Source organism: Malurus melanocephalus, unplaced genomic scaffold (assembly GCF_030028575.1).
Source record: "Malurus melanocephalus ecotype Western Australia unplaced genomic scaffold, MMel_1.1 scaffold_87, whole genome shotgun sequence".
In the NCBI taxonomy this organism is placed as follows: domain Eukaryota; kingdom Metazoa; phylum Chordata; class Aves; order Passeriformes; family Maluridae; genus Malurus; species Malurus melanocephalus.
In genome coordinates this window covers 994,894-1,021,985 of record NW_026623319.1, presented here as the reverse complement: position 1 = coordinate 1,021,985, position 27,092 = coordinate 994,894, and the positions used below count along the sequence as shown (strand labels likewise).

The 27,092-nt window shown below is 45.8% G+C and overlaps 1 protein-coding gene across 1 annotated transcript in view; it reads right to left on the bottom strand.

The window, feature by feature from the left end:
- The window catches only part of MAPKAPK3 (MAPK activated protein kinase 3), a 102,485-nt gene extending 77,247 nt beyond the window's left edge, over positions 1–25,238 (bottom strand). Inside the window, exon 1 of the mRNA XM_057368017.1 lies at positions 25,193–25,238. The gene's annotated coding sequence lies outside the window, so the exon portion shown is untranslated. The remainder of the gene's footprint in view (positions 1–25,192) is intronic.
- Between the last annotated feature and the right edge of the window lie 1,854 nt (positions 25,239–27,092).

The window sequence follows — 27,092 nt, the reverse complement described above, 5'->3', positions numbered from 1 at the left end:
TAAGCCTTTTGATCTGCTACCAAAAACTGAAAAGCAAATTAAATGTTAATAGAACCTTAATAAAGAGCTACTCTTCTGCATTTTAATTAGTTGTTCATAGAAACCAAACACATATAAAAGGCTAAGAAAATCAAAGGCAACAAGGAAGTTGCTATGGCTTTGATGGAACAGCTACTCCAGCAGCATAATCCTGTGAATGCATTAAGGTCTTTTACATGAAGAGCAAGAACAGCTGCCTCCCCCACAAACATGAGCATCTGCTTCTTCCCAAACCCAGGSTGTAAGTGAGCTGAAAAGACTTTGTTGGCTCTCATTTTATGAAAGTTTCTCCACAGTGGAGAAATATAGGGGAAATAAAAAATAAAGAGGAGGAAAGGCTCCAAAGCAGTATGAGAAAGCCTGTTTAAACATTAGAAGCAGAATTACAATAAATACAGTGGGAAAAAGATGTTTGGGGGCTGACTGGTACCTGAGAAAGGCATTAAATGTGAATGTAAAGAAACAATCTGCTCTAAAGTCTAGGGGAAAGCTGATGGCATTAAACAARCAGCCCCAGAAGACAACATGCTGGCTGGAGCACGGTGTGACAGAGCTGTGGTTGTCAGCTCAAATCAAAGGAAAATTCAGGGTCAAAGTTGGAACAGAGTTCACAGGACTTTTTAAAGAGTAGGACAAAACTGGAAATAGTGTGCAAAATGGTAATATCCCAATAAAATTCATGGCACTGGTGATGTCAAGGCCTAGGGGACTCATCTGGTCTGGCCACAAGGCCAGAAAATGCGAGTCCTTTCCTCCTGTCTTGGAGCAGCTCGTGGTAGATTAACCCACCTCTCCCAGGAGAGAGAACCCTCCTCGTGTGCCTTACCCCAAAACTGGAAAGGCAGGCACTGTCTGCAGCATTGCTACAGTGGCTGAGAAAAGTACCTGGGGAGCCAATATCCAACTTACACACTTTCTCAACTCCCTGCTAATTTGAAGTTGATCCAGAGCAATTCAGTTACTGCATGTAAAAGATGTGTTTAAAGCCAAATGCTGTGAGAAATTCACTCCTCCCAGGCTGCCAGCAACATGGGAAATTATTTTAACTTCTAAGTGGGCAGTAAGAATAACATTAATTTGTCAGTGTCATGCTGAGTATTTTCCTTAGAAGCTCGGCAGGGCTTGGGAGAAAAGTTCCCATCGTGTCCTGCTTTGGAAGGAGGAACACGAAGCAGAGGCCTGAACCCGGGACAGGCCAAGGACTGATGAGAGCCRTGGCCCTGGGAAGCACAAAGTGCAGGACAGCAGCACCAGGCACTGGTGCTCATTCTGTCTTGCTCCATTTATTCAAGGTCATGTGGYTGTGCGAGTTTTCAGGGTCCCCAAATCTCTGTCTGAGCTCCTGGCACCCTCTCTGACTCCTACCATGGAGATGATGACTGATGGCGGGAATTTTGACCTTTTAACTCCATATCCCTTTTCTAAATTCCTGTGGTCACTACTGCCCGTCTCTTATGTAGCAAATTCCTTCYCTCGATCCCTCAAGAAGCCAAACAACATTCTGTAGTAAAGAGCTGAGCGGGACATAAATCTCCAKCCCCTCCAGTCTCTGGTAACGTTCCCAGTGCCATGGCCTGACTCCAAACGTTTGCCCCCGGCACGGGGAGCCCCAGGTCAGTGGCCGAGCTCTTTTGCCATGCTTGGAATGGCAGCGAGAATTCCCTGAAGCGTCCCGCAGGGCCCGGGGCCGCGCTTCCCGGAACTGGCGGCTGCTGACTCGATCCGAGCTATTCCTAGAACGGCTGGGGCTGCTCCCCCCGGGAACGGGCCAGGGAGGGACAGGGCACAGCGCAGGGGGAACCATGGCAGCAAAGAGGCTGCACTGCACAGAGCCCTCAGCTCTCCAGACATTCCCCTCTCCTTCTTCATGCCAGTCCCAGGAGATTGTTTTGACCTGCTTTTCTCGGTGCTGGCAGTGTGGGATGACCCAGCCTGTCTGGACTGGCAGCAGCAGCTCCCACCTCTCTCCCAGCCCCCCTGCCCAGTGCTGCCTTCTCTGCTCCTGCATTCTCTGCTCCTGCATTCTCTGCTCCTGCCATATCCCAGCTCTGCTTTCAGTAATTCCAGCCCCTGGAATTCAAATGACTCTGCCAAAGGCAGCAGCCACGCCTGGGTATCACAGTGGAAATCCTTTCCAGCGTCAGCACACATTATACCAGGAAACATCAGTGATAATAAATACCAACAAGATGGAAATCTGCCATACAACAGTGAGGTCTGCACTAGGCTGAGCCTAACACAGACAATCCAGGCTGGGCCTGATCTCCAGTACCATGGTAGCTGTTGCACAAAGACCACCCTCATTTCATGTAGAATCTTTTCTATCTCAGGCTTTTTCAGGAGCCACCTCAGCTCCTAACTCTGCTCCAAGCAGCTGTGTGCACAGCCCAACACACACCTAGCTATAAAATTTATTTCTAGATAAATAGGTGTCTATAGCCTGAGCCAGACATGGCTGGGACCAAGTTCTTAGCTAACCCCATGCAATTTCTCTGGTTCAAGAAAACTGTGCCAAGCCGATGAAGAAATAACCTGGCCACAGTCTGGGTTGCCCCAGCACAGCATTTAGCTGCAGACAGATTTAGGGTTTTCACAAGGAAGCTCTCTGARCACCTGGCTGACAAGTAGCAGTCAGAAAAACCCAGAACATGGTGGATGAGAAGTAGAAACTGAAGGAAAGTAAATAAACTAAATGGATTTCCCTGCTGTTGACAGCACATACTTTTCCTTCAATCATCTGCACTGCCATGAAAGGTGATGATATTGCTCCATTTACTGAGTTTTTCCTGGCCTGTCCCCAAGGCCACAATATTGTGTGTTTATTTGGTTTTTCATAAGGTCAAATAAGTGTATTTGGGTAAAACAGAAAGTTTACTATGGACTTTCACCTTCGTGATCTCAAACCAAGTGTGACAACTGCAATGAAAAGTATTTACAGCTGTTGACACATACTGGGGAGGGGCTTCTGGAAGAAAGAGGGCTTTCAATTCCACATCGTTCTCAACAACTTCCACAAGTATTACTTATCACACACAAGAGGAAAAAGAAAAAAATGTCATGATTTAGACTGTACAGTGATCCCAGAACAAAATGCTGATCCTTTCAAGCCACCCATGACAGACAAGTGAGGCACATTCAGGGAGTCACYCACACTGGTCTGTGTGGAAGAATTCCAGCAATAAGTGCTGTTGTTAGAGAGCAGGTACCTGGGGCCACCGTGCTCTCACACCAGTTTAAATGGGCAGGAAGGAGCTGCAGAAACCAAGTGATGTGCAACACTGCCTTTTCCATGGCATGCAAAGAAACATTGGCTTGGCTTATCAGCTTACTTTCTCTGGAAACCTCAGCTGAACTTCCTGTCCTTGCACACCCTAAGATGTGGTTTGTAAAATCAAGCCATTGAGCACACAGGTACCCAAAAGGCACTCTGRCCTACTCTTCACAGCACCATGGTCTTTATAGTCTATCTGGTGACAGTCCTTTTCCTACTTCTGGTAGCCAAGGAAAAAGCCAGAAATCAAGAKGATCTTGATCAGTGAGCCTGACATTGGTCCACAACCTGGTCTCACTTGTCCCAAAGGAAACCATCCCTTGCTGCCCAAGCAGAGAACAAACAACAAAAATCCACATTCTTGAGACACTTCACAAAGTCAGAACATGCCAGATGGAGAAGGCCAGGAGCTTTTGATGGAAGCCCATTGACACTGACTCTGGACAAACCTGCACAATGTAAAAAGACCTCAGGGGAATTCAGAGCCTGACTTCCCTCAGATCCAAGCTTCTTTCTGACACAGAAAGAGAAGAAAAAAAAAGACATGATAAATACATACCAACATTATCAGAGGCACCATTAAGCTGTCTTAACCAGTGGTTTTCAAGCTGCAGCCCTTAGGACAGAGGGATCTCCATGGATTACTGCTGCCATCCACAAAAGATGGCTAACTAGAGGATGCCTACTGTCAGGARGACTTTCTGGTGGCAAGTCTTGAGTTACTCATGTCAAATGTGTTGACAACCAGTCCCCTGGTGATGAGTGGCAAGCAGTTTCCCTGAGTCTTTGAATACCTTGGGTGGGAGCTGACAGGTGATGCTCTTCTTCCTCCTCAGTGTATGGATATACACTGAGTTATATTCACTCCTTCCTAATTCCCAAATAAAGCTCCTCCTCTTACATTCCAAGCAGCTTTCTTGCGTAGTCATCTCTAAAACTGAGACTACAATACAGCAGGTGCAGAAATGTGCAATAGGTTAYAGATTCATCCCAGATACATGAAGAGATTAACCATGTTCTTAACTCGCTCTGTACCAACATCAGGTAAAGCAGAACCCCCTTTYAGAGTGGCAGAATGSCAGCATCAGATGAGCTGGGCAACAGCTTCAAGGCAAATTCTTTGGATGTGGGAGCTGGGYCTCATCAACTCTACTATGAGGATCCTAGGAGAAACCTACCTGTTATCTATTAATGTATGGTACATATGGGATAAAAATCTAATATTGCATAGAAGATGTCTTAAATCTGTTTAAGTTACAGCTGCTGTGGCTCAAAYTGCTATCAAGTTATAGACAATACAGCAAATTTAACTCAGGCAGAGCACCTCAGGTGCTTTTACTGATATGGGAGAAAAAAGATGTGCAGGAAGCACTTCAAAGAGTAAAGCCACCATACTTTTTTCTTTCTATTTACAAAATCAGCCATTATTTTTTCCTTACTCTTCACTCCAATTCTGCTAGCCAAAATGGTAACATTTTGAATCGCAGAAAAACATTCCCATATTGCTTCCACCCTTTAAGCAATGTAGAACTGCACAAACTGAATAACCCTGCCTTTACCTACTAACTTCATATTACAGTGAGTACCATTACTGCTGCCACTTTCTACACGAAGTGTACTCACGCCTGATAAATGGTTATTCCTAATTCCTTCTCCACAACTTTGTGCTGTTGCTTTGCCTTGCCCTTGACAGGACCCCAGAGCTTCCACCTTTTCTATGAAATACTGAATCAGCTGAACAAGATGTTCCTTCTTTACTTCTTCATTCTGGATGTACTTTTTCTGCAGCCATCAAGGCACAACTATAAACAATATTTACTCCTCAAGATGGTGATTAAAGTTGCTCATCACTGCTACAACATCAGRCACTTGCCTTGTACCCTATGTACCATGGGATGGGAGTATAAGAATGGAAGCACATAGGAAACAAGMGCTGYTCTCCATGGAACCCTGTTCCTCCTGGTTCTCAGAGTTTGAGCACAACACCAACTCAAAGTCTGTCCAAACTGCCATAGCCCATTTCCAGTGATCCCCTTCAGCCAGCACTCAGGTAACTGCTGAATTTTTCCAGCAAACCACTTGTGTCCCAAGCTTTCCTCACAGTACTTTAATTCTACACACATCCCCAGCAGGTCTTTCTGCCCAGACAACAAAAAATGTAGAGTCATTGCCCACAGAGCTGGTTTCCAAACAGGATTTGGATTGCCTTTATCGATACTCACAAATTCTTCACTTGCCTTTTTTTATCCCCCAGCTACAACTATCACAGCCAGGCAGCCATGAGATTTATCACACCAGTTTATCACCCCTCCACTGTGATGAACTGCAGTTCCCTGTTGGGGTTGCTGGAACGAAGACAGGGGCAAAAAACCTTGAAAGCCTGATCCAAGCAAACTGCATCAATGCTCAGAGATGGCAGTGTGCCAGTGCTAATTACTTCACTGCCAATCAGTTTATCAGAAGCACCCAGCCAGTGTGCTCATCTTTCCAGTSCTCTCCTGTGTCTCCAAGTGCTCCACCTTTCCTTCCTCCCCTGTTGAAACATCTGGGTGGCACCTCCTCTTCTCACACGRCACTTTATAGAGACAACAAGGGCTCTGAGTAACAGGCTGTCATTAAAATGCAGTGGAAAACAGAACAAGAAACCATGGTATTAAGTGTTAAGATGCTTTAGGTCCAGACTGCAGCATCTTCTCTGTTGCTCAACACAGAAACATGGAGCTAGTGCTCATATGGAAGGGCAGGAGGCAGCTGGAACAGTGCAGCATTGSAGAGATGCATCCATTCTCCTCCCTTTCCTAGGAAGGCTGGGGAAATAAACCAAGARCCAGGTCCAAGAACTCTTTCTTCTCCATTAACACTCATCCATCATCACCTTTTTTGCAAGGCAGTCCCTCCCATCCTCCTTCCTGTGGTCACTTCAGCCAGCAGCCAGGCTCTTCCAGGAAATCAGGGAAGAGTGGAATCCCTCCTGTGCCAACCATCCCATCAGACAGCAGGGCAAGAGATTACAAGAGAAAACTCACTGTTTAAAAAAAGAAACTTTTTACTGTTTCTTGGGATCTGGCTTCTGTATAGAATGACACACAAAGAAACTCTTACAACACACACAGTGAGGAATTCAGATTAGGGAAGTACAGAGAGAAGCAGAGACAGCTTTGAACCAAGSTTGAAAACTTGCAGATCCTCAACAGGCTTGTGCTAGAAACTACAAGGRAAAAACAACCTCTGTTAAATGTTCCTACTTGAGGAGCTGCTGAAAACTTGGTTTAAACTGTTGGGTTTTTCTTTTTTTACACAATCTCCATGACTGAATTTGGGGCAGGAGGAGGAACCAAATGGCCACCAACATAGCAGAGCACGTCAGWTCTCACCAGGGACGATCCTGAGTAACTGATCCTCAAGGGAAAAAATGAACTCATGTATTCTAAAGGGGTGACTTCAATTAGAAAAAAAATCTCAAAACCAGAGAGAGCTCTRAATTCTTATGCCATTAATATCTTGTAGACTTATTTTCAATACTTCTCATCCATATGAYACGTGTACTTGAAAAGAAGGGCAATGCACTTTTGTGAGCGTAGATCTTGGAAGGATTACTCAAGAGCTGGTGAAAAAGTCTCTGTAATCTGGGTAGCAGTAGTGCCTTGTGCAGCAGTGGGAATGCTTACTTACAGGTTGCTCCCTGTAGCCAACCTAAAGAACAAGTGACCAGGGATTATAACTCAAAGACTCTGGCAAACTTGATTTGATTAATTGAGGGAAGCATTCCAAAGCTGGTCATAAAATTCCCCTTCACCTCCCCCCGGATCATATGCAGCCAAATACAGCCACACCTGAGAGTGCCTTTGCTATCCTGTCCAGAGGCTGGGGTTCAAATCCTAAACTTTCAAAGGCCACACATTGTCCCCAAGTCCATAGGGGGCAAACACACACTGACCTGAGCTGCAGGGAAAGGTGAATAGAACAGAAAATATGAAACAGTTTACTATAGGTTTGATCTATGACTCAACAGTTTGTACAGTCTGCCCAGGAAAGGCTGGCAACCTGAAACTGATGCAAAAATAGTTCCTTTTTTAATAGTTCCAGAACCAGTCAAATCCATGTAACAAATCCACTGAACTTCAGGTTGTCCCTGCACTGTGTTGCAACATTTTGGAACTTCCCAGAACAAAGCTTCCCAGGACAGAGCCACTTGCGCAAAGCAGGAACACCCACTGCTGTCACACGGTGAATTCTACACACACCCACAGCACAGCTCCTCTGCAGGCAGGSATGGTACCTGCTCCAGCATCTGCACATGGTGCAGCCACACACAAACACAGCACGCTGCATGTGTGAATTGGACCAGCAAAAGCTCCMGTAAGAGTAAGCTGCAGTCATGAACTCATCAAAGCAAAGAAATAAAATAAACATGCAGTATTGGTGTATCCCTTTTCAGGGACAGGGCCTGGAGAACAGGGAGTCTGCAGATTCAATTTTTCCTGAGCTCTGATGACTTTGTGGTAGAGACAGGTGAAGTGAAACCTGAGTAGAGTAACTTTAGCCAGAGAGTGAGATAGAAATAAACAGTATTATTCCTGGAAAGAAGGGATAGTAGCTGTCCCTCTGCCAAAGTGCACTCTAGTCCAGAGCCTATTAGCTGCAGATTCCTTTCTGGGCTCCACCTCCCAGTGTCAGGGCAACGGTCCCAGGTCTTGACGTCAAAGCTGCCTTTTGTTTGCTGCACTGACTTTCCCCTGGTGCAGGTTTAGCAAAGGGAGGCACGGGAGCAGATGGGCTGAGAGTTCCCCTCTGACCAGACCTGCAAACTCAACACAAACCTTCAAGGAAAAGTCCCCTCCCCACAGTACTAATGTCAACCATTCCAGTGAAAAAAAAAAAATAAAATAGTTCAGTATGTCTAATTTGTTTTACGTCTGAGCTGCCCTTTYGCTAACCTTTCGTTCGATTTGTGCCCTGGGTTTTATCAGCTGTGCTTTTATCTTGCATTATTTAGACTGGAAGTGCTGCCAAGCAAGGACTCTTACCGTAASTGTAAGACAAGGCTGTAAAACTACTTCCTTAGCTATCAGATATATTAGGAAAAAATCCTTACAGAGATGGGGGATAAACTGCCAGTGTTCCAGGAGAGTGTTCAGGGATGTCAGGGGGGAAGAAAGAATGAGACCAGRTTCTATTACAAAATCCTTCCATCTCTCCAAACTTGGGAAGAGCTAGAGCCTAACAGGTTTTCTTGTTAAAAGATAGCAGAGGAGCCTCTCCTCCACTGATCATGGTGACCCAGACACACTAAACTATTCCTTGTCCTTTCTATCCACCTGACTCCTTGTCCCCAAACACAAACTACCCAGTGGGAGCACAGGGGAAGGGGGACCTGCAGGAGTACCTGCTATGTTAGGTCAGGCTTTCCTGCTAAAGAGGCCCTTTAAGATACACCTAGAGCAGTCACTGTAGGATGACACCATTCCTAATATAAATTTGACACACTCTCATACAAACTCTAGCTTTTTTTTTTTTTTTTAAAGGTCAATAAACAGGAGGCAAGAAGAAAAGGAGCAGTCGCATAATGCGCATAAAAATGGGCACAGTAATCACCTGCTGTGGAATTGCAAGAGGTGGTGCCAGTCATCTCACATCTCACAATTCAAATCTGACCACCTCTGTAATTCCTCCTYTCGACAGCAATCAACCTGACATTTCACAACAAAGCTTTCTCATTCTCCATTCTCTTTGTTCCCCTTTCTGAAAGCTGGGGAACTTTTGGTATGTCTCAGTCTTGTAAGCCACGCTAACTAGCACTCTGTGATTCTTGCAGGAGTGCTGGTGCTGGCTTTGTACACCTGTAATTGAGYGAAAAACATGACTGTTATCTCTGGCTCAGGCACAGCACTGCTGGGATGCAGCATTCCTGGGCTATTAGTAGCTAACAAGATGAGCAGCATATGGTCCTGCTAATGAACACACACACCCCCCCCCCAAAAAAGAACAAAATACTTTCTACGATCTCTGTTGTCCGAACAASAGAAAATTCTATGCTCAACCCAGGCCAAAGTGTTTCATCCCTTGCAAAGTGTTGTTTTGGGAGGCAGAATGCAAGTTCCTGGCATCTCAACAATCTGGTTGTCCATGTTGTTGTTCTCACCTGCACAGAAAGCCAAACTTCCCAAAGAACTAACCCAYATCCAGTTCCCTGGGACAAGCTCTTCGCTGACTAGTGTGTAAACTCAGAGTAAATCTTCATTCAACAAGACACATCCTGGGTAGGAGTGGGGAGTCCCGAGTGGAGCCTCACACAGTCACACTTCCCTCTCCCATCTCTCAGCCAAGCGACAAGCACACAAATAAACACAGGAACTGTGTGGAACACTTATTCTCTTTTCAGCTCCTTCCAGTGTTTTCAGAGAATTCACCCTACACAGAATGGAAAGGCCTGCTCATTTCCAGCAGGGAGACACAAGCTGGAGGTCAGGAGGTGACTCCTTATGACTGACACACAGGTGGTGYTGGGGGCAGATGTCAGTCCAGCTACAGCCAGAGCTCTGCAGGATGGTGCTACACCAAACCAGCTCTGACCTTCTATCAGTGTGTCCTGGAAACCCACAGCCAGGCAGGTCACAGGGGAGACAAGCAGGACTTTTTTGACCTYGATCCTTTATCATAAAAGCTTGACAAAATTGAGCCCTGGGGGTGACTGGCAAACTGAACTTGTTCATGTCACAAAGTGCACTCTAGAACTAGGCTGTGATGCAGAGAGAGAATATTTCCAGGTACTGAAGAGGCAGCTATTTCAGTAACTCAGCAATCCCCTCCCACTCCACTGAAGTAGGTGAGCAAGTGCACAAGGCTTATTGGAAGTGCTCTCAATGCAGGAGTCAGCTCTCAAGAAAACAATAGAACAAACGCTCATAGTTGGGCTATCAGGGTGGAACAGCTGCATGGGACTGGTTAGTGGCTTTCAGGCTGCTGGTCCCTCACACAGTCATACTTTCCAAGCTCTTCCTGTCAGTACAAGGCTGAAAATAAAAAATAAAAAAAAGAAAAAATTATAATATCCTGGACAGCCTCACAAGAGAGACTTATAAATCCAGAGGCTTCAAGAAAAACAGCAAGTATGCAGAGAGTCCCCTGATGCTGGAGACTGAGAGCTGGCACCAGCGTAAAATAAGAGCCAGCAGGAAGGAAAGCCCACCACCATTGCTTAGAATACCTGGTTTTAGTAATGAGCTGGTTCCTGGGCAGGATGTGTGCCACAGCACCTCTGCCCACTCCCAGCTCCTACCCCGTCTCTCCAGCCCAGACTCAGATGATGCAAGAACAAACTGCAGTCACAGGAGGATGACCACTGGTGCATTTAATTTGTAGATATATGATGGGGTATTTCCAAATTAAATAACAAACCAGTCAGTAACTGAAAGTGCCCAGCTGTCTCAGGAAGCCAAACAAAATCCTTACCACTCCTGGGCAGTGAGTGGCTCTCCAGGCTGCTGAGCAGCACTGCCTTCCCACCCCAACTCAGAACAGACAAGCAGCACACGGCAGGCACTCCCATAGCTCAGAGGCCATGGCTGCCTCGACTTCCCTTTCTCTGTCACTTTTCTTTTTTTTTTTTGCTCGTGATGTTGATGAAAAGACCTAAGGAAACAAAAGTCCTGGGAGGAAGTGAGTCAGGAAACCTGTACATGTTTCAGGGGAAGTGTGACTCAGAGCGCTCAGAGCAGAGCTGCCTCTCCCTGGTGCCCTGGAGGAGGTGATAAGATTGTGTAATCCCCAAGATAACTTGCTGCACATCCTAATTCTGCTGATCCTCCCAGGGGAGGGGTGCTTCTGCCGAGTACTGTACATTAGCTGATTTCTTAGAATAAACTGTGACAGCTCCCTGTGAGCTCATCGCGTGGGAGGGGGTGCTGGGCTCCCTGCCTGCGCTCTCAGAACAGCCAGGAGCAACAGAAACACCGAATTGATCAAGAGCACAGCAAAGACCCAGCAAACCTTGTTTGGTCTGTCTGTTCTTCAACACTCAGTGTAGGGACACGAGTGCCTGACAGCCACACAGGAACCAGCTACAAGGCAGAGGGAAGGATAAGAGAGAATTTAAGGAAGAAGCGGACAAACGTGGTGAACACAGAAGGGGAGGAGGCAGTCTGTGCTGCTCATAATGGGGAGGGGACAGTCAGGAGCACAAGATACCAGAGGAGAGAAACCCAGAGTGCAGGCCAAGCAAAGGAAAAGAGGACATGGGGGAGGACGGAGATAAGATCRCAGGGAGAGCCACTTAGGAGTGATGAGGACAGTGCAGCGATAACAAAATGCCCCAGGGATGGACAGAGCAAAGAAACCTTACACCAAGGAAAAGAGGCCTCCATCCCTTTGSAGTTCTCAGCACACAGCAGAGCCAGAGCTCACATTTCTGGCTCTGCTCACCTCTGTAAGGGCCGTTCCTGAAAAACAACTAAAGCCCTAAAGCCAGGCGATGGAACAAGATACCAACCATCGCCCTTTTCCAGCCACAGGACTCTCTTTCTTTCCTCCTGGCACAAGCAGTACCAGCACTCACAGCTGTGCCAGTACAGCACCTGGTGCAAAGGGTCAAGGACACAATCAGGCTTCTGGAAATGTCTGTGTACAAGTCATTGTCTGTGTTAGCTCTCTGCCAGCTGAACTCTCAAAGTCCAACCTTCTGCCTCCTGGAAACCCTACAAAACTGTTTGGCAGACAAGCTACTGAATATGAGTGAAGAGAGAAGGAAGCAGAAGCCAGCAGKGATCAATTCATCTGTTTCAGAGACTTTTACCTGCAGGTGAGGGGCAGCAAAGCTGCTGGCTGAGACTCAGRAGACCTAAATCCTATTTCCCCTTTCCGCTCCAACCTGTCAGCTATCCTGAGACAAACCACGTGTGCATCCTGGGCTTCYAGGCCCCCTTTCCCCCTTTATTTGCCTCRCTGGTGTCAAATGCAAGCTTCCTGTAACATTAGATACATCCCTTATTGCAAACTGCTGAATGARTCTGTAATGGAAATGATAATGAGCACTTTAGGTTTCAAGCCTTGTATTTCTAGGACAATTGTCACAGCTCATATGAGTGAAYATCCCAGGGCTAGCAAGCCTGGGAAGAACTGTGGTTTAGGACCTGCTTCAGGGGAGCAACCAASCCTGGAACTTCTGCTAACAAAAGAGGAACATTTTCTCATAAAATGAAAATCAAAGAAATTCTCGTTCTTCACTCATGAAAATTCAAGGCTGCTGGAAAACAAATTTGTTGGAAATTTGTGATGTTATCAGGGGTTCATTCCTTATTTCACTGTGATCAGCCAGTTACTCAGAAATAGGATGATTGCATTCTTGTGGGTGGTATCTGCAAGGGCACAGTGCAAGGAGCAAATCCATCAGTATCACACCTGCTAAGTGTGTGTTAGCTCTACTGCACCCTGCAAACACTCACCCACCCTGTGAGCTCAGCACAGGGATGGAGCTGGGTCCAAACAGGCAGATACTTACAGATTTCTCTTTAAATGTTTTGTCTCAGCCTGACTCAGCTGCTGACACCTTCTCACCACACAGGATGCCTGCAGTCTTTTGCAGCAGCTCTGTTTTTCCCTTTGAATCGGTGCTAAAAGGAAAATACCAGGTGGAAGCTATTTTTCTAGTTAGTGTTTTTCAAGATGCTGCTTGGCCTAGATCAATTCCAAGAACTGAGGCAGTCAAACAAAGAAACTCTTACAGGCTGATCAGCAGCATGAGCATTGCTGCTYTGGCAACTTCCCACGCTGTAACACGAATGAGCCCAAACCAAAATAAGACCACACACAACAGAAGGGCTGAGCACTGCACTCAGAGAACTGCCCGGGACAGCACCTCCAGCCCCTCTGCACAGCCCAGCTCCAGCCCTGCAATACTCACTCCTGGAGAAAGCCCTCCCCTGCCCTGCTCCCCAGGCAGCTSCCCAGRCCACAGCAGTGATGGGGGAAGGCTGCACATCAGCTCGGTCACTCAGCTCCTTCCCAAGAGCCAGACCCTCAGACAGGGATCACACCCCACAGCCTCTTTCCCTGCCTCACAGTATTGTGGGATGCTGACTCTGAAGCCTGAAACTCAGCTGAATAGCAATGAAATCCCTTTAGGGGACAGAAGGGGCAAAGCAGAGTCTTGCAGGATCCAAGTGTTGCAGCCCTTCTTCCTTCACTGTCTATGCCAGAAAAAAAAACCCAAAAATAAGTCACTTCAGTGAACTCTGCAAGGCACAAAAATCATCTGAAGACGTTGTCTCATTACATGCAGCTACCAATGCCAGCCTCCAGAAAGGGGGGGTTTGACACCCCAGGTTACCCCAACACCTTCTCTCTGTGTGTGCCCTCYGACAGATGCCCATGCTGGCACTCAYGGGGTGTTTGTTTTCTTTCCCAGGTTACTGTAATGAGGAGCTGAAATCAGGGTCCAGCTCTCATCAGAGAGTAAACTGTCAATGGTGACCTGTTTCAACTGAGAAGTCTAAGCCAATTTTAAGAACAGAGGGAAAGAAAGGGATTTTCTTTGTCCCTTGAATAAAGACAGCCAAAAACACTGAAAGAGAAAAACCTTTGGACTACGATTAATTGCATCCATGGAAATAACACTAGACATGCCTACATCTGCCTGTTCTGGTCACTTTAAGCTGTTTCCTGATCTCATCAGACTTAGCTAAATTTGGCACTGAGGCTATGGCTGTGACATTCACAGCTGGGGAATAACAAGCTTTGAATCAATCTAAGTAAAGAAGCAAATGAACCAGTGCATTTCCAGTGGTCTGGTAATAGATGGTGTTTCTGGAGATCTTTCTGCCTGGGGAAGGCATTAATAAACACTCAGGATGCCCAGCTGAACCACAGTACCTGTATATCCTACATTACACAGGGAAACTGAGGCACTGGGGAACCCATCATACAGCAAGAAACAGAATCCAAATTACAGGATCATAAACCATAAACTCCTCCTCCCTATCTGTAACCCTCATAAAAGTAATTTCGTTTAACTGACTGGAATTTCCCCCATGGCATGGTTGTTATATGGCTCTAAAAGCACATAATCAAACTTYCAGTGCATCAGTGCACAGCACCAAGCTGTAATTGCCCTCTCAAGGTTTTTCTTAACTAGGGCAGTTCTGGGGAAGTCTGTGGCTAAGTTCTCTGCTTTGCAAAAGTCCCTCACTRAGCACAGAAGAGGACACAGCCACTGGCACAGCCTGCCTGAACAGCTGCTCTGCTTCAACTCTGATGGGCAAAAAGTCCAGTAGGAGGGGTTCTCAGCATAAAGCTGGACAGCCTGAGCCCAACATCAGGGATACATTTGCTGAAGATGTGACACTGCATTTCAGAGTGGCTTCCAGACACAYGGCCCCTTTTCTAAAAGGGCACATTTTGTAGCCTGTCTTGGTGCAGTGAAGGTTAATCCTGGCTCGTGAACAAGCAGGATAAAGATCAGTTCATCTTTTCCATTGAAGCAGAGAGTGCTACAGAAAACGCTGGTTTCTTGATGCTCCATGTCTCAGTGACTTCCAGGAACAGTGAGCTAAACTCAGCTGCTCTTCCCAGCACCAGCTGAGGGGGCGGCAGGGGATGGAACACAGCCTGTTCTTGGAAGGCAGGAAAAAATAAGGTTCTGGCAGAGCTGTGCAAACTCTCCTCTTTCCCCCCWCCTCTCCCCAAAGATTCTATTCAGCATCTCTTAATGCTTCACAGTACAGCTGGGTTGGTTTTCCTTTTATCATCAAACACAAAAGCAATGCAAGAAGACAATTCTCAAGCAGAGAGAGGTTAAGTTAATCAAATAAATTACGAATAAGCTCATCCCCATGAGCTCCCACCTGCCCCATGATCTTGCTCAGTTTAGTGCATGACCCACTGTCCTTCTTACGATTTTCCTGTTAGATAAACACAGAAAGTTAGAGGACCATCCAGCTCATAGAAACTATTTTTGGCTGCTTTATCTTCAAGCATTATGAATTCCAAGGGATGATTGGATATTTGGACTTCTCCCAGCCTGACTGGCTGTGAAGAGAGCAGACAGTAACCTCATTGCTATTTTTCTGTGGAAACAAACATCTTTTAGAGACGAYAAGTATCTGGCTTGTAGGTACAGCACTCTGAATGAGACCCAGGGAAATGGAGCAGTCACCAGCTCCAGTGAGGAATGTGAGAACAGCCTTGAGGCACAGAAAAACGGAAAACAGGAACCAGAATGAGTTTGTTTCAGGATTCCCAACAAGCTGCCCTAGAAATACAAGGCAGCAGCACAGAGCTGTGAACAGAGGCAGAAATCCTGCTGCAGAGTTTGCAGTCAGCGGCACAGCTGGCTGAGAATTCAYACAGCTTTTATAAAATTCAAGCCTGGCCTTGCTGGGAAATGCTGGGCAGCCAGCAGCTCGGTTCCCAGCTCCAGCCCCCCGGGGTTGGGAAGGGATGTGCCTGGCAGGGGCTCCCAGTGGCCATCCTGGGACAGGGCCTGGCTCGATGCCACCATGGGGCTGTCCCAGGAGCTGCTCCCCGAGATACCCAGGGGCTGCTCAGCTCACAGATAACACTCTRGCTGCACTGCAATCAGTCTCTCACCTACTCTAAGTGCTCCATGCTCTGGTTTTCTGTCTGCTGGGTGTTTCTTTCAGCTGCTGGACAGAAGGAAAATTCCAACCTGCCTGGTTACACAGGATGCTGGAGGTCCTTGCCATTCCAAGGCCACGAGATAAGCAAGCTTCATTGCTATCTTACATGGATTTTAGGGATATAAAAAAACCCATGCAGGAATAGCACAGAAGGCAATGGAGASTGAGCAGCAAATCACAAGACCATTTTACAGGCTGGTGAACATTTTCCCCTTGCTGATTTCCAGTTTCTCATGCACCAGCTTAGAGATTGAAGCACCCTGCTGTCCCTCCAGGACTTCTGAACTCCTCAGCATGACACACCATTTATCTCTGCTCCCTTCAATTAGGAGCAGGAAGCAGAGAATGGGGCACTGGGCTCAATTTTAGCTGTACCAAACCCATGACCCAGCTCCTTGCCTATAAATCAATGTAGATGTGCWCATTTACTCAGTGAGAAATTGGTTCATTAGCTAGAATTAAACAGAGACCCAAACCAAGCCATTTAAACTTGAACAGTGCTCTTGAACACCCTGTTCTGCCCTGGATCTGGAATTTGCTTGGTGCCTTCCTATATTTAGCATATAGTAATGTAATTGAAGCAATAAAATTAGACCCACAAATAGGCTGGTTTCCCAGTACTTAATCAAGGACCTTTTCCTAGAACTGCAGAGGGCTGAAATTAAAAGAAAGGAATGTGTGGTAATCAGCCCCATGGAGGCAGGAGGAAACCACCATGAGTTTAAACTCCATACACGCACTCTGGCCAGCTGAATGTACCCTTGTTTAAATTAAATGTGGCTTTACAGTGACCCAGGCCAGGGTCACACTGCGTGAACCTCTTGAGAATGCAGAGACCATGTACAGGGAATTAGTGAGCAGATACAAATCATGGGCTGTAAGTCACTGAACAATAAGAATGTCCTTGGAGCCCCCACCTCTAATGGATGGAGGAAACAACAGCTCCAAGGTACCTCAGCAATAATGTTAATCTGTCAATCATATACAAGGTACTTCAGCWATAATGTTAATCTGTCAATCATATCAGTTTGTGAACAGCAACAGGTAAAGAAAGAAATGACTGAAAGACAAATACAGCGTGCGAACTGCAAAATGCATAAACCAGGCATCAATCACACTGCAGCAGCAGAACAGGCAGGAGCTTGCAGCACTGCACTCATTCAGATTCACTAATAACAGGTCTTAGAAGATAAATTAGAAGACTTTAATTTCTGGCCTTTTCTTCTAAATAATACCGTTTTTATTTAAGGGGGGGGGCATGCTAAATAGGAGAACTAAATTTTTTAAAAATTATTTTCTGTTACCACTGTTCTTGTGATTGTTAGGATAAATATCCTCTTCACTTTCTAATCTAACAGCTTCCAAAATAATAAGACAAAATATCATGTAAACAGAAACATAGACATTTAAGAAGTCTATGCTTCTGAAGCTGCAATGCTTCAGAAWCTGCAAAGCTTGTGGCTGACATCTGGAGCTTTGTTCTTGTGCATTTCTGCAATATCAGCACCCCAAGCTCACAGTGCCAGTTAGGACATGCAAAGACCTATGCACAGCTCACACCTAAGGTGGTCTTTTAAAATGTATTTCCGAGCTGTATTTTCCAGCTTTGGCAATACCCTTGAGGAGGTCAGTTGTGCCTCCCCATTTCTTCTGCTCACAGCCTGCAACTGTTCTGYAGACAGATGGAACAGCCTGTCATGCTCACAGCATGCCCCTAAAAACATCCTCCAAGCAGCTTTTGCCAAAGAAGTTYCAGGACTGAAGTTACTTCCCAGATGTAGAAGCTATGGATTCCTGGAAAATWTTTCCTGCACAACATGGGATCTCTACTAGATCAGACAGATAATGTAGAAAGATTAAGAGTTTCCCTGAATTGTTTTCATATGCTGCATTCCCACCCCTAGAAGATAAGGACAAGCAGGGCCTCAAGCTCATTCCCCTCCCTCACCCTGCTGAGGAAAAGCAGAACTGGGCTATAAAGCTGCATCTAAAAATCACTCACTAGAAGCTCCAAATACTGAGAATTGATTATGTAAACCTGCACCAGGGAAAGYATTCCTTGTATGGTGCAGATCTTTGTCAATGCAGGTCTACAAAACATTACAGCATAATTAAGCTYCCATAAATATTAATAATTCCATTTGTGATTCAATTTCTAGTTCCTACTATTCATCCAATAATTAATACTGYTTTTACATCAGCATTACAGATACCAGCCTGATAACAGGAACAAAAGATTAGGCTGAGAAGCTCATTTGTAGTGAATGGAGATGAATAATATCAGGTGCAAAGTGCAGAAACAGAATGCCCCTATTTCTGAGCTAACTGAAAACACAAAGACCTCTGTGTCTGATATTCACAAGTACTGGCATTTCCTAGAAAACTGAGAAGGARTAATTGACCCTTAAATTATGAAACACTCACTGGAGATGTCAGTACATCTGAAAAATATGTGTTAAATAACAATTCGGGGAAAGGCACTCCAGTGTTTTAAGAAAAACCAAGTTACCTTCCTAGCACAGCAACAGTAAGGACAWAAAGTGGAATTACCACCTCTGTGGTGAACCCATCCAAGCTGAGGACAGCAGAGCTGTAGGAGGGTGTAGGAGAGGATGTAGGAGAAGCTGCAAGACAAAGCTGATGGGGAGGTGGGGCTCTGTATATATATAAAACAAAAAWAAATTAAATATCTTTTATCATGCAATCCAAAGCAGAATGAGCATGTGAACTGGTATAACGTTTCATCCTGAGCCTTGCCTTCTTTTCCTCCCAAAGGCTGTTCCTTTGATGAGCCTTCCCTTTCCTGTTCCCCCCTTCTGCAGGAGGAGTTCACTGCCTTGGCTGGGAAGTGGCACCCAGGCACRTCTGTCTTGTACCTTGGTAGAGCCTCCTCGGGCAGCAGCTCACCCTTTTATGCTCCAATTTGTCATCAGGCACAGTCTGGGCTGCCAGATCAGATCCAGGCCTTGAGCCCATAGCAGGTAACCCCTGGCAGTGCCCCAGTGGAGACACGGCCAGCACACAGAACAACCTTCTGTAGTTAACCTGCAAATCCTGTTTGGGGCAGGTGCTAAGGTGGGAAGAGTCCCTCAGYTCACAGGCTGCTCTACAGAGCCTCCAAACCCTGCAGCTGGACAAATCCCAACAGCTCACCTGCAAGCACACCTTGCCTTTAGAGGGAGGCTCAAAGCTGTACAGACTCCATGGCCCCTTCCTCACCAATCAGGAGGAATTACTGTTTCCAGCATCTGCATCATCATTCACAACATTTCTACAGGAAATKAATTCCTGTGTAAGCAGTTTCACTCACTAGTGGACAGAATATCCAAGAATAAGCAGCATGGCCCCCCCCCCCCACTGACAGTGAATCCAAGATCCATCTCTCTTTGGGAATGATGCCTGGAACCTCAGCCAGTCCACTTCTCAAGTCAGCAGCACTTTGGGGCCTTTTTTGATCTAGAGCCTTTTTTTTTTTAAATTTATTTGATTTAATGCTCCAAACAACCTGTTCCTAAAGAAGCTGACTTGTCATTCTGTCCTGTAAGAGTCTGAAATCCAGCAACTACACAAAGGGATCATCTCCCTCAGGGCTTCTCCCTAAGCCCAGAGAGAAAGAGTGAGACAGGGAAGGAGCCCTTCACTCCAAACTCCCCTTGTGATTGTTTTGCTTGACTAATCCAGTTTTCCTTCAGGCATTAAAACCCTSCTGTCCTGGATTTCCCCAGTATTAAGAAGAGCCACGTGCACACCACCCATCCTCTCAACACCTCTGCTGGGGCACTTGCCTGCTGGTTATCTGAACATGTACTTTCTAAAATGCTTATTATTAGTTAGGATGTTATAATACTTTTTCTTTCCTGGTGTCTTATAAYTGAGAAATTAATTCACTGTCCTCCTGCGAGTCTATTGTATTATTCTGCTGTCATCCAAACATGGATCAGAAATACTTACTAAATGCTTCTACTTATTTTCATCATCATTAACAATTGCAGCATTTCCATTTCAAAGAGACCTTACACAATTCTTTTTCTGTTTCAAGTAGRATGTTTAAATTCTTTAGTGCCCTTGAAGATAGAAGCCAAGGATAATTTTCCATTTTCCTTTTCATTTCCAGTTTTCTGCACTTCATTTCTAATTTATATTAACTGTGCCCAGCTTGCCCTCCCCTCCCACATTGCTTTCACTTTTTTGTTCCTAATGCTGTATTCACCACTGAACAATGATCAGCTTTTATGAAGATAACTCTTTCCTGAGGGCAGAATCACACTTTCTTGCAYTGCTTTTAAAGAATACCTAATTCTAATATTGTTTTCTTATAAAACACTTGCCAAGTTTAATTCCAGAAGTCTTTTAACTTTGGGTAAGTTATATGTGACAGTATTARCTGGGAGAGTCTTCTTTTTACTTARGTTTACCTTTAACAAGGTCACARTCATGCAGCCACCACCAGCTTCCAATCCAGCTCTGAAACCCTTTGCTCCCAGATGTACTGGGTCTGTTAAAACACTATTTAAKGATTTCTTGTAAGTCCACAGCACATCAATCCTTCCCCTCCGAGAAGCTGCACCTGCTGGTTTGTGTAACCAACCACCACACATTTATCTTCTCTGGATGCACACTCTTGAACTCCAGTTGTCACTGAGTCAATGTGGCACCATGGATTAACATGTACCTTCATACCCAGCACTGGGCAAGGGGTTGCTCTTTCCTTGGTAKGCAGAGCATCCTCCCTGGTGCTGGGCTTGGAGTTAGACCTTAAACGTGTGTTCCCAAACTTAAAAGTGTGCTCCTAAAATGGGTGAGAAGGGAATTAAAATATTATGGCTGGAAAATTGAAGAGAAGGACAAAGCAAGAGCCTGAATTCTGCACAGTGCTGATCCTGATGCAGGATGGCAGCTGGGGATTGAGACCCCACTGCCTCAGGGGGACTTCAGCAAAGATAAAGGGCAAGAGACRAGAACATCAGTGAAAGGAGTAGAAATATCTTCATGGGTCTCTTTTGGCATTGAGCCTTTCTAGGTGGAGGAGAGAGGAGAAAATAAGAATGGAAAATGTCCACATGAACAACAGCATTTCCTGAAAAGCTTTTAACTCCTAGGACCATGGGTATCTTATGCCACCCAACAAGAAATCATTGCTCTCAGTGTCTGATCAAGTGTTTGGTCCAACTGTTCCCTCATGGCACCTTCACTGAACCACCCTGTGCAAAGACAAAGACAAACCTCCTTGGGGTTTGGGCCAGTCCCAACTGCACAAGACACCTTCAGCAGGCTACAGTCAGGCCCATCAAGGATCAGAAAAGCACATGATAGGAGGAAACAAATGCCACTAAAGGCACAGCTTCCTAGAGCTATGAAACAGCCCCTTTACACTTCTGCCCTTGACTCCACACCAGCTGTCACCAGGATTTACAATGGCTGTTCCTGCTGCCTGTGCACTAAAGCAACACAAATCTAGGAACTCCTGGCACAGTTACAACCACAGGCAGAATTCCTCTTCGATACCACTTAAGCCATGAGGAGTTCTGAGAAACTGCTGCCACATGTTCCCTCCATGACGCACTGCTTAACGAGCAGCTCTTACTCAGTGCTGGCTTCACTTTCAGCGTGATTGCAGAGCAGCCCCACAATCAGTGCTTTGCAGAGGAGAGAGCAGAGCTGGTAACTGCAGCAATCTGCCCCAGGTCTAACAGCCTCATTTCTAAGAAGAYATCTACATGTTCTTCTAGCTACAAATGACTATATTGTTCAGTGGTCTCAGGGCTGAGGTACAGGAAGCCCTCTGTCCTTTGGGTGTCACTCAGCCCCTCTCACCTGGTAAAAGCCTGTCCCAGAGCCTTAAACCAACCCCTCCCATCCGTGACATTCTGGTGGCAGCCTGGCTTTAGCACTGAGGTCASTTTAGCTGCCTGACACCTCACCCCTGCTATGTCCTTACTTGCAAGGCCATCACTCTGTAAGGAGTGAAGGGCCACTTTCACCACTTGTCACCTTCACCACAAACCCACTTGTCACCTTCCCTTCCCCTCACYGGCCATGCCTGGTGTTGTAGGTCACAGAGGTTTCCAGGAATGACTCACTATTGACAGTGATCAGGGGATTCTGTGCTGATGTCCAGATTTAAAAGGTGTTTTTGTTGGTAAGTTTTTCCWGATCAGCACCCTGACCCCTCCATTCAGGACAAAGGTAATGGAATTCAGTGCTCTGTTAGCCTTCCTTTCATACACAGGGAACTTGGAGGAGGAAAAATGAGAATGCTTGGCATAATGGGAAATCTCTTTGAGAAAATCAAGGAGCTTTTGTCCCTTTTTCTTTTGACCTGCCCTCATGTTTCAGACACAGGTAAGGCTGGATTTGTTTCCTTTCAATACACCTGGYACTGGGACATTAACAACCCTGGCCTGATACACTTACCTTGGCAAGCCAAAGATTTCACCTATGCTTACGTTAATGGTGGAAGGACCACTAGGAGAGGGAAAATATTCATTTTTCAGACAACTCTACAATTAACTGCAACACTTGAAAATTAATATTAAGCACAATTCTCCACTTCTTTTCCTGCTCACACAGAAACAAACAGTGCTAGTGAAGAATAAATATTTGAAATGAATCAACATAAAGTCAATACAGCACCATTTTGCTGCAAACTGCTGCAGCCTCATCCCCATTCTGTGCTGAGCAGGACTCTTCCTAYCAGTGTCTATCACCGTCAGGGAGAAAGGTCAAACAGATGAAAAATTAACAATACCTGCTTTGAGACATCTTTACTCTGTGAGAGATGTGAGGGAACACTTTTGCAAACCAGTCCAGTGCCCAAGGTACTCCACACAGCCCCTGGAGGTGACAAACTCCTGATTCACACCCTGARCAACCCCTGCACCAAGGGCAAGCACTTAACAACCCTCAGCAGCCAGGAGTAGGCCAYTGGTCACAAGTGTCCCCACTAGGCAAATCATCCCCACGATGGACCATGTCAACCATCCCCAACATGGACCAAGCTCAGTRCAGAGCAYGAGCAAAACCCARTAATAAATTAACCAAAACCCACACAGTCTGGTCACTGTTTCTGTTGTCACTTGGAAGAGAATGAAAAAAAMCACCAAAATCTTTGATGGTCCACAACCTATGACACTGTGTGTTACATCAGAAACATAGCTCTTGGATCTCATTCTGGTAAAGTCAGTGAAAAGCCCAGGAGCTTGATGWACACAGTCAGCTTCCAGTGAGAGACCTGCCAGCAGAGCCAGACAAGCACCCACATGAGCTGGGATGATCAGAGCAAGGGATCCTCCAAACTGGCAGAGATTTTATCAGAGCTGGGCAGACACCAGGCAGGGCCTGAGTCACTTGGCATGAGTCACCTACCATTAGCCCCTCCCAGCAGTATCGGCACTGAAGGTGGAAAATTACAGGTGTGGAGCAGATCAAGGCTGTGTGATAGGTCACTCTGAGTGGCTGTGCTGCAGATCCTTCACCAGGTGTCMAAGTGAATGTCTGGAACACAGCAAAGGTGTAAAGCACCTCAGAGAATAGGTAAAACAAGGGTACACCTTCTTAGTACCAGGCCAGAAGCACCTCACACAAATATGACTGTGATGTTTCATGACATTTGCAGCTGAGCTTTGACCAGATGATGGCCTGTCTCTGTTACTCTAAAGCAGTGAAATGAAATGCAAATGCCTGCAGGGACTGCCCAGCACTGCTCCCTCCYGATCAGCAGCAGCACAGAGGAGTCAGAACAAAAGGCACAACATTGAGGCTGCAGTAGTTCCTGGTTTGTACAGTTCTTTTCAGAGCATTACATCCTCTTAGTTCACTTCCTCGAGGGGATTTCCTCTCCAGCATCTGGCACCACTGCCTGGAACACAAACTGCAGCATCATACAAACATCCCTTCCTTTTCATCCTTCCTGACTGTTCAGCTCCTTTAAATCCAACCTCTGCATATTCCTGACTGCTGCCCAGATCCTCTTGCACTCAGATGAAGTGTCAGGATCCACAATACTAGACAGAGACCTGGACAYTAAAATTTACCTCCTCAGTATCTGGGCCATACTTCCCAGCTGGGCACTGAGCTCTGTAGAAGCCCAGGCCTAGCCAAGAAAAGATGGGGCTAATCCCCATTGCCTGCTGCTTTCTTCCTCATTGCATTAATCCATCTTCTGATGCCATCTGCTCCCTCTTTYGATCTGCTGCATCCTCACACTGAGACTGCAAGGAGTGATTGAATTAAGCATGGGAGACCCTGCACATCCAAAATGACTAAGATTGGCCCCCTCAAAGGTATTTCTATGACAAAGTGGTACAAAATCCGATGATCTGGCACCGATTATAACTCATATGTTTCAAGAACAGGCTCACATCACTTGAATCTAAACTAAGCCACAGAGCTATGCCAAGTTCCCTCTTGCCACACTCCCCATCTGCCATATGGAAGGGTGTTCATAAAGCCCATAGCTGTCCTGKCTTTCAGAGAAAGTGGCAARGTCCAGTCCATTGGGTGTTGGAATTCKGCACTGTAGAAGTACCAGGCTCCTAATGCCTTATGGATAATGGCAGAACTCATTTTAGTTCTTCACCTTTCCTTCACAGCAGGAAGAAACCAACTCAGCACAAGTGAACAACTGCACTGGCACAAAGAACAACCCCAGCTGCCAAACTGAGTGTGGAGACAAGAACAGCACAGGACAGGAGATGGGGTGTCCTTCATACTAGAGCTGCACTATTGTCCTGAGACACAAATGGGGTCATAGCTTCTTGGCCCTTCCTTATTCAGTGCAGGGATTTTATCATTTAATCAAAAAATCTTGACAATCATGAGTAGGAGCATTCAAATTACAAGGCAACAGTAACTGTGTTTTTCAATTTTCTTGTGCAACACACTCCAAACTCAAGTTTGTTTTGACCAAAGAAAGTGTTCTGAGTTTCTTCASTGGGATTTATGGACACACCTTTGGGGATCCATGTACTCCACCCTGCCTTACTTACTGTCCAATTGAGGCTGATGCAACMAGAGCTGGACAGGTTTGAGGAGAACCTCATTGCAACGACCCTCACCCCTGGCACCAGTGGAAGGACTGAAACTCAGCTTGAAAGAGAGAGGGAGCTGAGCAGGTCATTCTGCTAGATAAGCAGGAACTRCACTTGTGTGTGATAAAAGGACCCCTTAATTGGAAAAAAAAAAACAAAAAACCCCACCCTGAAATTTCTTTTAACCCAGTTATGGCTACGAACCAGCAAACACCACTGACCTTCCTTTTCTTACTGGAGAAGTCTGMCTGGGTTGCTCCACAGCTGCCTCTCCATCCAGCTGAGGGTGTGGTCTGACACCCACTGCTGCCTTTCACAAGCTCCCAGGTCTGTAGGGCAGCCTTGTGGTTGTGTAAACCAGGCTAAACAGGATTTTGTAGCCCTGTCCTACAGTCCTCAGAGATATGGCAGCAACACAACAGAAAGAAACATGGAAAACATCTTTCCGAGGGTGATGCCATTCTAAAATGTCCACAGCTGAGGGATTCTCAATATCATTTACAGAAATACACAAACTCTTGAGAATCCACTGTTCTGAGCTCAAACACCCTGCAAACCCCCAAAAGTTTCAAAACTGAGAGTGTACTCAGGGTTCTCTCTTACATCCACTACAGTTAATTACATCCACTGCTCTGGGTTGGAGCAAACAGTAACAAAAAAGGGAAGGCAAAGGAGATTCAAGCCCTTTGTTTCTGTTACTCCTGTTTGCTGGAACTAATACAATAAAAATAGCTCCTCAATGGGCAAAAGTTTCTTACATAACTAAGAGAATTACAAAGAAAAGGAATGAGACCAGTACAACACAAGCACCTTTCTTGGTTCTATTTAAGRTGTGAGAGAAAGAAGAGAAAGAATGGAGTGTCAGAAGAAGAAAACAAAACATTCCAAAAAATACAGAAATTTGTGTTGAGTATCCCCTATACGAACTATTCTCTATGTTAAATTGACAGAAAGTACAGAAGAATTTGGGGAAATCTCAGGAGACAGATTCATCTTAGTTATGATTTCTTGAGGCTTCCAACTTCTTAGTGAGGAGCATTTGTTGTATTCCTCTCTTCTATTTGCCAARAGAGAAGACTGAATGTAGGCAGCTTCTCCAAATGCCTCTGTGTTACTAAGGCAAACATCCCACGACAGCTTAGAACAAAGRTATTCTTGTCAGAGCTGAACAGGCATTGTTTGGACAACTGTGGAGAAAACTTTTGTCTCTACAGAATAATAAGGCCCTACCTCCATTTTTCAATTACTGCAGGGAAAAAAAGAAGTGGAAGAAAATCCCTTCTCCCTGCAGACTACAGATGTAGGAGTCACAGAATCCAACCACTAGATACAGTCAAAAGTGGATGTCAGAGCTCAGCTACCCTGAAATTGTCCTCTCCTGCAGCTGATTTGCACCTTGGCTATTGATTCCTAATTACAGCTGCTTCACTTGCTGCTGCARGTCACCCTCCTGCCTGCACTGGGGGGTCAGGCTGTCTGAGGCACCTGCAAGCATGAAATGACATGAGACTGTGTCAGAGAGAAAACTTGCTACTGCAGGCTCCTCAGGCTCCTTTACAAAGCTCCTTTGCCTTCCATTTCTCCCTTTGAGACACTGCTCCACAATCTCACTCCAGTGGTTGAAAATCTAATTTCCAGGCTAAGTTTATTAATAGCAAATTTGTACCACTTTGTCCTTGTGCCAGCATTSATCTTTATTATAAAGGACTTTTCTTCCCCTCTAGTATTTGCTTGGCAATGAGGTGTTTACAGAGACATCCCATTCTCTCCCAGGCTTTGTTTTGTAGGCAAAACAAACTCCTCTCTTTTGGTTTTTACTTATCTGCCAAGTTATCTGTCCCTCATTCCTCCTCCCAGCCCCGTTCTGCACCTGCTCATTTTCTGAACTGAATCACATGCAGAGTTCTTGGCACACCCCTGCAGCWCAGTTGAAACCTCCCTGTTTGCAGCAGGACTGTCCCCTTGAAACCATCCTACAGCCATGTGAGCCCTGAGTCTTCTCCACCCCACATTCCTTCCAAATCTGGAGCTTCTCTGGCTCAGGCAGTGGTGACAGAAGGACAGTCTCCATTAGGCCCTCAAATCCCAGACCTGTTCTACTCAGAAGTTCAAAGCCCTTAC